At 54.8% G+C, this 12500-nt stretch overlaps 1 non-coding gene across 1 annotated transcript; it reads left to right on the forward strand.

Moving 5' to 3' along the window:
- Nucleotides 1-12205: 12205 nt before the first annotated feature.
- On the forward strand, nt 12206-12363 carry LOC128729702 (5.8S ribosomal RNA). The gene has a single exon (XR_008411348.1). It is a non-coding gene; the product is annotated as a 5.8S ribosomal RNA (ribosomal RNA).
- The last annotated feature ends 137 nt before the right edge of the window (nt 12364-12500 follow it).

Raw genomic sequence — 12500 nt, forward strand, 5'->3', positions numbered from 1 at the left:
AGCAAAATCCTGAAGGTAGGGGTTGCGCACAAGTCGACCCCCTTCCGTAGAGCAAAATCCTGAAGGTCGGGGTCGCGCAAGGGTCGACATGGGTCGAGGTGGACTATCATGCGAAACCACTTTTTTCGGTCCCTACGGTGCCCCTAGATGATGAAAAGTACAATCCGAGGTTGATTACGAACACTTTTGTGCACCCCCTTCCGTAGAGCAAAATCCTGAAGGTCGGGGTCGCACAAGTGTGCACCCCCTTCCGTAGAGCAAAATCCTGAAGGTCGGGGTCGCGCAAGGGTCGACATGGGTCGAGGTGGACTATCATGCGAAACCACTTTTTTCGGTCCCTACGGTGCCCCTAGATGATGAAAAGTACAATCCGAGGTTGATTACGAACACTTTTGTGCACCCCCTTCCGTAGAGCAAAATCCTGAAGGTCGGGGTCGCGCAAGGGTCGACATGGGTCGAGGTGGACTATCATGCGAAACCACTTTTTTCGGTCCCTACGGTGCCCCTAGATGATGAAAAGTACAATCCGAGGTTGATTACGAACACTTTTGTGCACCCCCTTCCGTAGAGCAAAATCCTGAAGGTCGGGGTCGCGCAAGGATCGACATGGGTCGAGGTGGACTATCATGCGAAACCACTTTTTTCGGTCCCTACGGTGCCCCTAGATGATGAAAAGTACAATCCGAGGTTGATTACGAACACTTTTGTGCACCCCCTTCCGTAGAGCAAAATCCTGAAGGTCGGGGTTGCGCACAAGTCGACCCCAAAAACTCCCAGAAGGAGGCGTCGGATCGTTTCGCGATGTTCTAGTGAAATGTTCAGCTCGACGAAATGCAACTTTTACCTAAAGGGGTCCAAGACCGTCAGACGCTTAGGTACGGAGATACGGGCATGGGTCGGTTTTCCCCATACAAAATACCCCATGGAAAACTGCAAAACCCCAAAACAGGTCGAAGGAGTGGTCGGATCGTTTCGTGGTGTTCTAGTGAAATGTTCCATTCGATAGGGCGCAACTTTTTGCTAAAGGTGTCCAAGACCGTCAGACACTTACTTACGGAGATATAAGACACGTGCGTGGTTGCTCGTGCCGAGCTTCAGAAATGTTGCTCCAGAGACTAAGTCCCAGAAAACCTTCGGACCCCAAAAACTCCCAGAAGGAGGCGTCGGATCGTTTCGCGATGTTCTAGTGAAATGTTCAGCTCGACGGAATGCAACTTTTACCTAAAGGGGTCCAAGACCGTCAGACGCTTAGGTACGGAGATACGGGCATGGGTCGGTTTTCCCCATACAAAATACCCCATGGAAAACTGCAAAACCCCAAAACAGGTCGAAGGAGTGGTCGGATCGTTTCGTGGTGTTCTAGTGAAATGTTCCATTCGATAGGGCGCAACTTTTTGCTAAAGGTGTCCAAGACCGTCAGACACTTACTTACGGAGATATAAGACACGTGCGTGGTTGCTCGTGCCGAGCTTCAGAAATGTTGCTCCAGAGACTAAGTCCCAGAAAACCTTCGGACCCCAAAAACTCCCAGAAGGAGGCGTCGGATCGTTTCGCGATGTTCTAGTGAAATGTTCAGCTCGACGGAATGCAACTTTTACCTAAAGGGGTCCAAGACCGTCAGACGCTTAGGTACGGAGATACGGGCATGGGTCGGTTTTCCCCATACAAAATACCCCATGGAAAACTGCAAAACCCCAAAACAGGTCGAAGGAGTGGTCGGATCGTTTCGTGGTGTTCTAGTGAAATGTTCCATTCGATAGGGCGCAACTTTTTGCTAAAGGTGTCCAAGACCGTCAGACCCTTACTTACGGAGATATAAGACACGTGCGTGGTTGCTCGTGCCGAGCTTCAGAAATGTTGCTCCAGAGACTAAGTCCCAGAAAACCTTCGGACCCCAAAAACTCCCAGAAGGAGGCGTCGGATCGTTTCGCGATGTTCTAGTGAAATGTTCAGCTCGACGAAATGCAACTTTTACCTAAAGGGGTCCAAGACCGTCAGACGCTTAGGTACGGAGATACGGGCATGGGTCGGTTTTCCCCATACAAAATACCCCATGGAAAACTGCAAAACCCCAAAACAGGTCGAAGGAGTGGTCGGATCGTTTCGTGGTGTTCTAGTGAAATGTTCCATTCGATAGGGCGCAACTTTTTGCTAAAGGTGTCCAAGACCGTCAGACACTTACTTACGGAGATATAAGACACGTGCGTGGTTGCTCGTGCCGAGCTTCAGAAATGTTGCTCCAGAGACTAAGTCCCAGAAAACCTTCGGACCCCAAAAACTCCCAGAAGGAGGCGTCGGATCGTTTCGCGATGTTCTAGTGAAATGTTCAGCTCGACGGAATGCAACTTTTACCTAAAGGGGTCCAAGACCGTCAGACGCTTAGGTACGGAGATACGGGCATGGGTCGGTTTTCCCCATACAAAATACCCCATGGAAAACTGCAAAACCCCAAAACAGGTCGAAGGAGTGGTCGGATCGTTTCGTGGTGTTCTACTGACTTTTTAGGCTTACCGAGACACAACTTTCCGCAGAAGGGTGCAAAACTGTCAGACTCATAGTTTCGGAGATACAAGCATGGGTCATGTATGCTCGTGCCGAGCTTCAGAATTTTCCATGGCCAAAAAGCCCTAGAATTTGACATTTCACTATTATAGGGGGGTATGGTTGTACTGAGTCGTCATAGAAAGTTTAGCCTCCTCATGTAAACTGACGATTCGATATCAGGGAGGTCGGGAGTTGTCGAAAAGAGACCCTAGGACCTAATACTAGACCCATGTAGTGGCAGGGTGTTTCGGCCCGTGGGTGACGGTTGTATGAAATTTGGGTGACGGCAACTACGACTGGTTCTGGTACCGGGAAGGTGTGTCCTGGTGTCCGGAGGCGTTTTAACGGTAGCTGGGCGGTCGGAACGGTGACCTAGGGTGGTTTTGGGGTAAATCACCTACCTCCACCGATGGTCAACCAGAGGCTAGTGGTACATGGAAAACACCCTGGGAAGGTGTCCCAGGGCTCGGAGTAGCAGTAACAAGGGATGCCGCTGTCTCTAGGTCGCGGAACCACTGTGCTTGCCTGCAACACAGTCCTAGGGAGAGCGGCCGAAAGGTTCCGCACGGTGACTTGCACCCACCGGGAAAGGGGTCAAGTAGCCAAGAGGTGTCCAACCAAGGGTTAGTGGTACATGGAAAACACCCTGGGAAGGTGTCCCATGGCTCGGAGTAGAGTGACTTGCACCCACCGGGAAAGGGGTCAAGTAGCCAAGAGGTGTCAGAACTCGTAGATCTTGAGGAGACGGTGCTTAGCACCGACACGTTGTTACTTCTTGAGTGTTGTACGGCCATCCAACCTGGGTGGGAAGTACCGCGGTACCGGGTATACCCCGATCTCGCTTCAAACGGTGAAACGAACAATACTAGTTGAGCTCGGCGTAATGTAGAGATGAGCGATGAACCAAACACGGAGAGTGCATAGGACCCGGAACGGTTAAAGGTTCCGCCGGTTCATGAGGAGGCGAAGCTAAGATGAGTCGGGAACAAACAAGGGGCCCGCCAGAGTGTCAGCTGGCGCGCTTCCGAGAGCTCCGCACGAGGTGCACGTGTGGAGCCGGGTGCCTGCGTCCAAGGAGAGAAGGGCGCAAGCAGCTAGGAGGCGGATCGGATCATGCCATCGAGAGTGCGAGTTGGCACAACGAGGTGACGTTGGTGCCTTCAACCGGGTGTTTACGGGCATAGAATCCAGATCAAGTTGTCCCATCGGTGGCGTAGTTGAATCGGGTGGTCCCCGGGGCTTTGCCCTAGGGACCGGTACACGGATAGAGAGAGAGAGTGAGAGAATTCTGGTTGATCCTACCAGTGATATACGCTTGTCTCAAAGGTTAAGCCATGCATGTCTAAGTACGAACTTCGTTGAAAGTGAAACCGCATAAGGCTCAGTATAACAGCTATAATTCACAAGATCATCCCCCCATCAGTTAGTTGGATAACTGTGGAAAAGCCAGAGCTAATACATGCAACATGCCGGGACCGACCCGCCTCGCGCGGGGAGGAACCGGTGCACTTATTAGTGAAACCAACCGCCCTCCGGGTGGCTTGAGTTGAAGTCTGGATAAGGATGCCGATCGTATGGTCGCTTGCGACCGACGACAGATCTTTCAAATGTCTGCCCTATCAACTATTGATGGTAGTGTAGAGGACTACCATGGTTGCGACGGGTAACGGGGAATCAGGGTTCGATTCCGGAGAGGGAGCCTGAGAAATGGCTACCACATCCAAGGAAGGCAGCAGGCGCGTAAATTACCCAATCCCGGCACGGGGAGGTAGTGACGAGAAATAACAATATGGACCTCTTTAACGATGGTCCATAATTGGAATGAGTTGAGCATAAATCCTTCAGCAAGGATCCAGTGGAGGGCAAGTCTGGTGCCAGCAGCCGCGGTAATTCCAGCTCCACTAGCGTATATTAAAGTTGTTGCGGTTAAAACGTTCGAAGTTGATTCTCCGTCCAGACTCGCGACCGCCGCGGGCACCCGGTTACCCGGGGCCGTCCGTGTGCGCGTCCGCGGCTGCGACTCACAATGGTGTGCCTGGGGCGGTACTCCGTGGCGGGTCAGTCGGGTAGCTAGTGGCATCCGCCGCCTCCCGGCGACCCAGCTCATGGTGCCCAGGGTGCTCGCGTTTACCTTGAACAAATTAGAGTGCTCACAGCAGGCTAGTACAAAGGCGTCCGGCCCTCCGGGTCGGCGTTGGCCGAGAATAATCTTGCATGGAATAATGGAACATGACCTCGGTCTTAGTCTTTCGTTGGTTTGTCTCCGGACCAAGAGGTAATGATTAACAGAAGTAGTTGGGGGCATTGGTATTACGGCGCGAGAGGTGAAATTCGTAGACCGTCGTAGGACCGACTGAAGCGAAAGCGTTTGCCATGGATGCTTTCATTAATCAAGAACGAAAGTTAGAGGATCGAAGGCGATTAGATACCGCCCTAGTTCTAACCGTAAACGATGCCAATTAGCAGTTGGGAGACGCTACCTTTAACTCGGTGCTCTCAGTCGCTTCCGGGAAACCAAAATCGGGTTCCGGGGGAAGTATGGTTGCAAAATTGAAACTTAAAGGAATTGACGGAAGGGCACCACCAGAAGTGGAGCTTGCGCAGTCGCGAGTGAGACCTCAACCAGAGCAGACGTGCCTCCGCGTCACTCTGTGGTAAGAGAAAATTTCTGTGAGTAAAATCGAGAAAAGTGATGAAATTCTGGCGTAAAAGTGTAGTAGAAGTGCTTTTTAAAGCAATTTCGGTGAAAATCTGGTGAAAAACGGGCGGAAAACTGCAAATTTCCACGGTAAAAGTGTGGCGTCATCGTGGCGTCATCCCGCCCATACAATTGTATGGGGAAATTTTGTGGCCGTAAAAAGACACCAAACTCCATGATTTTGGCGGATTTTCTGTGAGATAAACAATAAACAGTGGATACATTATCGTTTTCTATAAGAAAACAGTGGAAAAACTAGTGGAAAACTGTGAAAAACAGTGAAAAAGGAGTTTCATATGAGTGAAAACTGCAATAAAGTGCTGTAAAATACCTCGTGGTCGGTCTGACAGGTCTAATGTCAGAGTGACAACTGCGGTAAAAGTGCAGTAAAATACCGCGTGGGCAGTCTGACAGGTCTAATGTCAGAGTGATAACTGCGATAAAAGTGCAGTAAAATACCGCTTGGGCAATCTGACAGGTCTAATGTCAGAGCGATTACTGCGGTAAAAGTGCAGTAAAATACCGCTTGGGCAGTCTGACAGGTCTAATGTCAGGGCGAGAGCTGCAATAATAATTGCTATAAATATCGTGTGGACAATTTGACATGTCATGTGTCAGAGCGAAAAGTGGGCGAAAGTCGCTATAAAATAAAGTGCTAGAAAAAACTGCTTGACTTTTACGACAGCTGGAAAAACTGCGCGAATATTTAGACAGTTCGTCTGTCAGAGTGATAATGGGCCAATCCCATTAAAGAACAACATGGAGCTGTTACGAAGATCCCGGCGGCTTGGGTCGGTGGAGGCGAGGGAGGAGGTGAATTCCCCGCTTTCCCCTTCTCATCAAATAGCAAAGTCGCCGAAGGTAGTACTGGAGCGACTGCCAGTAATACCTGAGGAGGCTGTAGAGACAGTGGCGGTTGATAAAACACCGCCAGCAGGAATGGAGGACCTTATGAAGCAGATCCGAAACCTGAGCGAGTCGGTCCGCTCGCTGACGGTACAGGTGGAAGAGCTGCGAAAAGAGAACGCCGCTCTGCATAAAAACAACAATGAGCTGAAGGCTGCAATGGCTGCAAAGGCCACCCCACAGGCGCCAAAACCTGTGGTGGCCGAAAAGCAGCCACAAGCAGAAGTGTTTCAACAGCCGCCGACCGATGCGGGTGACTGGCAGGAGGTGGCCAGTAAAAAGAAACAGAAGAAAAAGAAGAAGGCTGCGGTGACGCCAGCACCAGCAGCGGTGGTACCACCGGTGGTGGGAGGAAGCCATACCCTCCCACCTAAGAAAACAACCCCCCCTGGACAGTGGGTGAAGCCTGTCCAGGAGGAATGGAGAAAGAAAAAGCCAGTGAAGGGTCGAGAGAGTCGACCAGCGGCTCTAAGAGTAATCCCGGCGGAAGACGCCAGCTGGGAGGAGGTGTTCCGCTTGGCACGGCTGAATACCTCCTTAGCGGAGGTACGTACTGAGGTAGTCCGTACGGAGCGTACCCGAAGAGATCATCTGATCCTCCGGCTGAAGCAGAGCGCAGATGGCCCTCGAATGCGCGATCAGGTGTCAAAGGCCATTGGGTCACGCGGAGTGACCAGCCTTATCGCCGAGATGGCGTACATCACGGCGAACAACGTGGATCCGCTGGCGACGCCGGAGGAGGTGGCCGCTGAGATCAAATCTCAGTATGGTGTGGCCATCCCTCCCGAGAGTATCTCGCTACATGCGTACCCGAACGGCCTGCAGAGGTGCAGAGCACGGGTGCTGCGCAGTGAAGCCACGTTGCTGGACGGCAAGAAGCTCCGAGTCGGCTTCTGCCTCTCCACCGTGAAGGTAGTAGAGGAACTGAAGCGGAGTGCTCAAAGGTGCTTCCGGTGCCACGAGATCGGGCACCGATCCTTTGAGTGCAAAGGAACCGACAGATCGAATCGCTGTTTCCGCTGCGGTAACGAGGGCCATCGCGCAAGGGGCTGCAAGGCTCCGGCGTGCTGTGGAGTGTGCGGATTGGCACACCAGACCGGTGATCGGTCTTGTCGAGGAGCTCAGACTACACGTTCACACGTGTAATGCAGCTGAACTGCCAGCGACGCGCCGTCTCCCAAGACCTTGCGATCCAGCATGCGCGTGAGGATCGGGCGGACGTTGTCCTCCTGTCCGATCCGCATCGCGTGCCCACGAACAACGGGAACTGGATCGCAGATGAGTCTGGGAGTGTCGCAATTATAGCGACAGGTAGGTCGCCAGTTCAGAGAGTGCTAGCGACTGGAGTGCCGTGGGTGGCAGCAGCCGTCATTGACGGCGTGCTCTTCATCTGCTGCTACGTTCGGCCTCTAGTCAACGTTGAGCGCTTTGTGCAGGTGCTGGAAGCCATAGAAATGGTGGCAATGGGTCACCAGCGGATCGTCCTCGCTGGAGACTTCAACGCCAGCCATGAAGAGTGGGGCAGCCCTCGCTCGTCCGCCAAGGGCGAGGAGCTGCTGCTGACCTGCGAACGGCTAGGTTTGAAGGTGCTCAATCGCGGCGACACACCCACCTTCGTAGGGAACGGGGTTGCCAGCGAGAGCATAGTCGACGTATCCTTCGCCAGCCATGCCATCGCTGGTCCGGGCGATTGGGCGGTCAGCAGCCGGCCCACTCTGAGTGACCATCGAGCGGTTTGCTTCACCATCAGCGAAGCTAACAACAGCAACCGCGAGCACCAGGCACGGAGCGCGACAACAGAACACCGAGACCGATCACGGAACATCATGAGGTGGATGATCACCAGGTTCAGCCCGAACATCTTCGCTGAACTGTTGGTTGATCTCCGCCTTGATGAAATGACGAAGGATGTGAAAGGGCTGATGAAGACCCTACGCGAGGCATGTAACGCCACAATGCCGAGGCAGCAGCCGGGCCTGGGAGCCAACCGCTCGGCCTTTTGGTGGAACCCTCAGCTGGCGGAGCTGAGGACTGCCTGTCAACGAGCCAGGGAAGCAGTGCAACAGGCAAGGGATCCGGAGCAGCGTGCTTGCCGAATGAACATGGCGCGCGTCGTGGAGCGCCAGTTCGAAGCGGAAATCCGGGCAAGCAAGCGTCGCTGCTTCCAGGATCTTATCAACGAGGCAGAGAGCAACATCTTCGGAGCCGGCTACAGGGTCGTGATGACTCGCTTGAGGGGAAGTCGAACACCGCCAGAGCGGGACCCTCAAGTGCTCGGCACCATCGTGGCGGAGCTGTTCCCCGAACACCCTGCGATGGAGTGGCCGGAACCATCACCGACGGCGGCGTCGACCATCCGCCCCGTCTCCGAGGACGAGCTGTTGGAAATCGCTGCTTCACTGAACCCGCGAAAGGCCCCGGGCATCGACGGGATTCCTAATGGCGCATTGACGGTGGCCATTCGGACGAGTCCTGGTACGTTCTGCCGGATATACCAGGACCTCATCGACAGAGCAGAATTCCCGGCGCAGTGGAAGCGCCAACGGTTGGTGCTATTGGCGAAACCGGGCAAACCACCGGGCCTGCCGTCATCATATAGGCCCCTATGCATGCTCGACACTGCCGCTAAAGTGTTTGAGCGCATAGTACTGAATCGGCTCAACGAGCACTTGGAGCAGGCCAACGCTCCCCGTCTCTCCCCCGCACAGTACGGTTTCCGTAGGGGGAGATCGACAGTGCAAGCCATTCAGGAGGTGGTGGCCCGAGGACAACGCGTCATGGCCTTTGGAAGAACCAACCGTCGGGATAAACGATGCCTCATGGTGGTAGCTTTGGACGTTGCCAACGCCTTCAACAGTGCCAGTTGGACGGCGATTGGCCAATGCCTGAAGGAGAAGCTGGTGCCGCAGCCGCTGCAAAGGCTCGTTCGGAGCTACTTCACCGGCCGCGTGCTGTGGTACGAGACCAGCAGGGGCATCGTTGCTCGTGACGTATCCGCAGGAGTGCCGCAGGGGTCGATCCTGGGACCGACCCTCTGGAACGTATTGTACGATGGCGTTTTAGGCTTGGAGCTGCCACCGGGCGTCGACATCATCGGGTACGCGGATGACATCGTCTTGACGGCTCCGGGTTGTACTCCCAGAGAGGCCGCTGCAGAGGCCGAAAAGGCTGTACTGATCATCAACCAGTGGATGGAGCGTCACCACCTCAAGCTCTCCGCCGGTAAAACGGAGATGGTAATGATCAGCAGCCTCCGTCAGGGACACCCGCGTATTCCGGTAGACATCTGCGGCACAATCGTCGAGTCGTCAAGGACCATCCGCTACCTCGGCGTCACGCTGGAGGATCACCTTAGCTGGAAACAGCACGTCGAGGCCGTGTCGCAAAAGGCTCTCCGTGTTGCGAAAGCAGTAACTGCATTGATGCAGAACCACGGTGGTCCCAAGCCAGCTCAACGACGACTGCTCGCGGGTGTAGTGTCATCGGTCATCCGGTATGCGGCTCCAGTATGGCACAGCGCGACCAGCCTGCAGGCGTGTGCCAGGCTTCTCCAGCGATCGCAGCGGATCCCTGCGATTCGGACGGCCTGTGCATTTCGAACCGTCAGCCACAGCGTAGCAACAATCCTGGCCGGACTCATTCCCATCGGCTTGCTGGTGGAGGAGGACGCCAGGATTTATGAGCGGCTGCATGCCATCGATCGCGCCCCTTCTACGGATGCCATCCGCAAGGAGGAGCGGCGTGCGACGATGTGCGCCTGGCAGCGCTCATGGGACGCGGTGGCGGAAGGGCAGGCCCAGCGACAACAGCGGCAGAACACCGAAGAGTCTTCAGCAGAGCAGCGCGACGACGACGATGAACACCAGGAGGGCGACGACGACGGCGAGGACCATCATCACCGGTCGGCCAGCCGTTTCATCCGCTGGACGCATAGGGTGTTGCCGCAGATAGCACCCTGGCAGGAAAGGAATCACGGACAAGTGACGTTCGCGCTGGCGCAGGTGCTCTCGGGACACGGATTTTTCCGGGAGTACCTCAGCGCAATGCGGTTCACTTCGTCCCCTGACTGCCCCCAGTGTCTGGCGGTGGAGGAGACGGTCGGTCACGTCCTCTTTGAGTGTCCTCGGTTTGAACACGTGCGAGCGCTTCATCTAACGGCGGCGGACGGAGAACCCTTGGAAGCGGAGACCCTAGTGGGTCACATGTTGCAGAGCCCGTCAAACTGGAGCAGCGTCTGCGAAGCCTGCAGCCTCATCACTGAGGAGCTGCGGGAGACCTGGCAGCGGTCCAGCCTGGCGGAGCGGAATGCGGCACTTGATGACTCCCGAACAGCGCACGAGGAACTGGTCGAACGGCGGCGTGAGCGGCGCAACGCTCAGCAACGTGCCAGACGACTGGTTTTGAACGAGCTCCGGACAGCGCACCCGGTGTCGCAGCGAGAGGCGCAGATTCTGCAGGATCGGCGTCGCGAGCGGCAGCGTCGGGACAACGAAAGGCGGCGAAGGATGCGGATGGTCCGCAATCCCGGCTCTCCTCTGCTGGTGCGTTACAGCAGAGCGATGACGCCGCCTTCGCCGTCCACCGTGGCACGGAGGGCGGAACTAGCGAGACAACGACGGAACGAGCGGCAACGCGCGTATCGTCGCGAGGTCCGAGCCCAGCGGCAGCAGTCACTGGACGGCACTGGAGAAATGATGACATCTGCGGAGGAGGCAGCGGCAAGCGCTGCAGAGTTCTCCGGACGTTGAAAGTTGCTGGTTACGCCGTGGCGTAATCTGCAGAAAGGGGGAACATTATTGAAAGAAAATGAAGCGAATGAGAAATGTGTTTACATTGTGATTTCAAACAGAACTATAAATCCGAGAAGCATATCCCTCGCGGGGAAACAGCTTCTCGGAACGCGAAGGTTTAAATTATGTATATATATTATATCAATAAACCGACTTTGTAACAAAAAAAAAAAAAAGAAGTGGAGCTTGCGGCTTAATTTGACTCAACACGGGAAAACTTACCAGGTCCGAACTTATCGAGGTAAGACAGATTAAGAGCTCTTTCTCAAATTTAAGGGTAGTGGTGCATGGCCGTTCTTAGTTCGTGGAATGATTTGTCTGGTTAATTCCGATAACGAACGCGACTCGATCAGGCTAACTAGAACGCTGTCAGCAGTGCGCCCCCGGGCGCACCTGACGTCACAGCCGGTGGCCCCTTCGCGGGGGTCGTCAGCTAAGTTTGCCCTGCTTAGCGGGACAACTTGTGTTTAGCAAGGTGAGATTGAGCGATAACAGGTCCGTGATGCCCTTAGATGTTCTGGGCTGCACGCGTGCTACAATGTGAGCCGCAGCGTGTTCTCGCCGTACGGCGCCCCCATTCCGAGAGGAACGGGAAATCACCCAAATGCTCATTTAGTCGGGATTGAGGACTGCAACGGTCCTCATGAACCTGGAATTTCTAGTAAGTGCTGGTCATTACCTAGCGCTGATTACGTCCCTGCCCTTTGTACACACCGCCCGTCGCTACTACCGATGGATTCTTTAGTGAGGTCTCTGGAGGCTCTCCTTCCGCGGTCCCTCCGTGGGTTGCGCTAGGCACGGCCGAAGTTGACCGAACTTGACGATTTAGAGGAAGTAAAAGTCGTAACAAGGTTTCCGTAGGTGAACCTGCGGAAGGATCATTACCGAACCGCCGAGGCGCTTGTCCTCAAACACACGAGAGAGAGCTGATTGAAGCCGAAAGTGTAGTTGCCAGTCCCCAACTCGCACACCGGTGCAAGTGGGTGTTCCACCCGCCCTGCACTAAGATCATATGGGGCGGGGGACTCTGTTCGGCCGACGAGCAGAGGAAGCCAGTGCACAAGTGGGTGAGCCAACGCACACCCGCCCTGTGCCATTGAAGGTGGCGACCGACCATTGCTGCTGGGCGCGCAGAGTCATGGTGCACCATAGATCTTAGGGTGATGTATACCGCGAGAGAGAGAGAGAGTATGAAAGTTGCCAGTCCACCTTACAACCGGTGCGTGCAAGTGGGTGTTTCACCCGCCCTGCGCCCACGCAATGAACAAACCCTAGGCAGGGGATCACTCGGCTCATGGATCGATGAAGACCGCAGCTAAATGCGCGTCAGAATGTGAACTGCAGGACACATGAACACCGACACGTTGAACGCATATGGCGCATCGGACGCTTCAACCCGCCCGATGCACACATTCTTGAGTGCCTACTCAATTGTTGAGACAAGCGTTGGCTCAGACTGCTCGTGTTGTTGTGTGACAGCACACGAGCGCAGCATGGCGTGCTGGGGCGGTCACTTACCACCCCGGGGCGCTGAAGAGAGCATAACATGCGAAGGAGCAGGC

This window comes from Anopheles nili (assembly GCF_943737925.1).
Source record: "Anopheles nili chromosome X unlocalized genomic scaffold, idAnoNiliSN_F5_01 X_unloc_3, whole genome shotgun sequence".
Taxonomy (NCBI): Eukaryota; Metazoa; Arthropoda; class Insecta; order Diptera; family Culicidae; genus Anopheles; species Anopheles nili.